Here is a 2,500-nt window from a genome sequence, read left to right as displayed (position 1 = left end):
ACAACAGTTCGTCACTCTGAGTCGAGACACTCTCTTGACTGTGTGATGGTGAAGTATGAAGTCACAAGTCATTATTTGACGTCGTGTGGACGTTTGTGATATGAAATTATATGAAGCCATTTTTAATTTTGTCCAGAACCATCGCGGATTCTGAAACGCTTTCAAGATCAACATATTATTTGTTCAGATTCGAGGTGGTGACGAAGATGAAGAAGGATGCCGTCCCAATTTTCCCTAATGCTAAAGTCATTTGCCTTGATCTGACATGACCTCGTTTCGCTATCAGGAGCTGCCAGAAAGGTCCATTGGCGGAGGTCGACTCGAGGTCATGCGAAGATGTGTGGGAAGGTCCAGCGCGCGGAGGTGTCCTCTGGAGGCGTTGCGAGGACCGTGCTGGTCTCTCGCAATGGCCTTGCAACCCGACGGCGTCGAGGAGCCTCACGCAAGCGGCTGAGGAAGCTCTGACGTCCAGGCCCAAGAAACTGAGGTTACTGAAGAGAACGCAAGCAACCAGCCTTGTCTGGATCGCCCGAGGAAGTAAGCAGACCATGTTCAGATATCAGGAAATCGATTGTTTCGACTGGATGCAACTGGAACGTTGGAACTGGAACCCAAAAGACTTCGGGGAGAGAAGCAGCTATCGATCGATCGACCGGTCGAGAGATCAGACGTCGAAGACGAGCGGACCAGCTGTACTCAGTGAGTGGAACCCGGTCCAGGTCTTTGGGCAAGCTGGAGTCGCGATTCCTGCTCTCCCTTGCAAGAATCGCGACATTTCTTGACAAGGCAAGCAGGGTCTCTTCTCGAGGTTCTAGAAAGAAAGAGTTCCAGGTCGTCGCTGCGTGATTCAGACGTCAGAAAGCAAAGGTTGTTTGTTTGAGAGGCTGGGCAGTTGGGACTTCGTTCCAAGGCCAACCGCCATGAAATTTGTTCTTTACTGTGTTCTTAGGATAAGGCTTCAGACCTTGTTGTTTTTACTATGGTAATTGGCATTTGAAAATATTTCTATTGATAATTCGTCAAGCAAATTCGCCTCATTCTTTATCAAACTATTTTTTTTCGTATTTTATCTTTTGCATGATAATGTAGCACGTCTGTTTTGGCAGGGAAGAAAAGGTGACAAAGTGCATGAGCTAAGGAAGAAGAAAAAATAACCGTGTATGTATGTTGTTGCTGTGATAACTTTCTTCACAATATGCAAATTAGAGAAGTCGAGAGCTGCGTAGCCAGAATGGTCAGTGTAAATACTATACAGAGATATTTCTCATATATATAGGAAGCATTTATCATGCCAGTAACCAGAGGAAGTGTTTAATAAAAAGAATATATAAAAAAAATCTCGTCACTAACTGCGACTGGTATCATTCAACAGAACTTCTTTCAAAAAACGTTATAGTGTTAGACAAAATAGCGTCCAAGTGGCTACGAGTTCACTTTAATTTTTCACATATTAATAGTTGCTATCATGACGCTAGATTTGGGCAGAAGTATTACTACATAGACATATAAGCCTCTAAAACGAATTATTTTTAAGCCTTATATTCAAGAGAGAGTTTCATGATTGACGCGAGAGAAGTCTTCAGACGACGAAGACAGAAGTGAGTGAATCCCCTTTCTCTTGAAACCTTTTAGGGCCTTTTGCAATCCTTTCTTTTCTCTCCGACTCTCAGCATTTGCAACAAGAGCTTCATGAACGACATCTGTTCTTTACTTCGCGATTCTTCAAGTGCTATTAGAGGAGCCAGAGGACTGTGCCAATTGCGAGACCGCGACCTTTTGCCTTCTCCGCTGCCACCATTTCGAAGCCCGGATCTCGCATCCTCATCTCGAATACCATCCATCCTCTTCCTACTCTGTCACTTTCGGAAGTCATTTCTCGTGATATCATTATTATTGTTGTTATTATTATTTTTGACGTTGCTGCAGCTTCTTTCTCATTGTCTTTGATACTGTTTATGTTATTATTATGTCCATGGCATGACACTCGGTATGTCTGACACTGGTCACTTAACCTCCTTTTGATATGCCTTTGTCTATATCTATGACTTTTGCCAAGCATCATTCCCCATGCTAACACCCCCATTCCCCAGTGCCACCGTACGCCAAAGCAGCTCGGCAGTTCATCCCTCCCCTTGACCTGCTCTGCCCAACACAGCACCATTATTTCCCCGTCACTTTCCTCTAAATCGCATTCCGTAAAAGCTCCCCCTCGCGCCTCTGCTTCCGGTTCAGCGCAGCGTCCACTTCCATCCCTGAGGATCACCACTCGCCTCGGTGTAAATACCTGTAAATTCTTCCTTGCCACAAAGCGGCTCATCGGCCCTCACAGAGTTGATGCTGCCTTTCATCTTTCCCATGTGGACCAAGGCCGCGTCCGAGTGGATTAAAGGTACATAAATTGATGAACTAGAAGTAAATGACCGACCGAACCGGCAACTGAAGTGACCTCAAAGTGTGTCTCGCAGATGCACATTTGCGTTGAAGCAAATTCTTGCCTTTG

At 45.1% G+C, this 2,500-nt stretch overlaps 1 protein-coding gene across 1 annotated transcript in view; it reads left to right on the top strand.

Annotated features, from left to right (window-relative positions):
* The window catches only part of LOC138864005 (two pore potassium channel protein sup-9-like), a 525,912-nt gene extending 525,547 nt beyond the window's left edge, over positions 1–365 (top strand). The window contains exon 8 of the mRNA XM_070129650.1: positions 1–365. This exon is cut by the window's left edge and continues 495 nt beyond it. The gene's annotated coding sequence lies outside the window, so the exon portion shown is untranslated.
* The last annotated feature ends 2,135 nt before the right edge of the window (positions 366–2,500 follow it).

Source organism: Penaeus vannamei, chromosome 14 (assembly GCF_042767895.1).
Source record: "Penaeus vannamei isolate JL-2024 chromosome 14, ASM4276789v1, whole genome shotgun sequence".
NCBI classification, from domain to species: Eukaryota; Metazoa; Arthropoda; class Malacostraca; order Decapoda; family Penaeidae; genus Penaeus; species Penaeus vannamei.
This window is presented reverse-complemented; position numbering and strand designations above follow the sequence as displayed.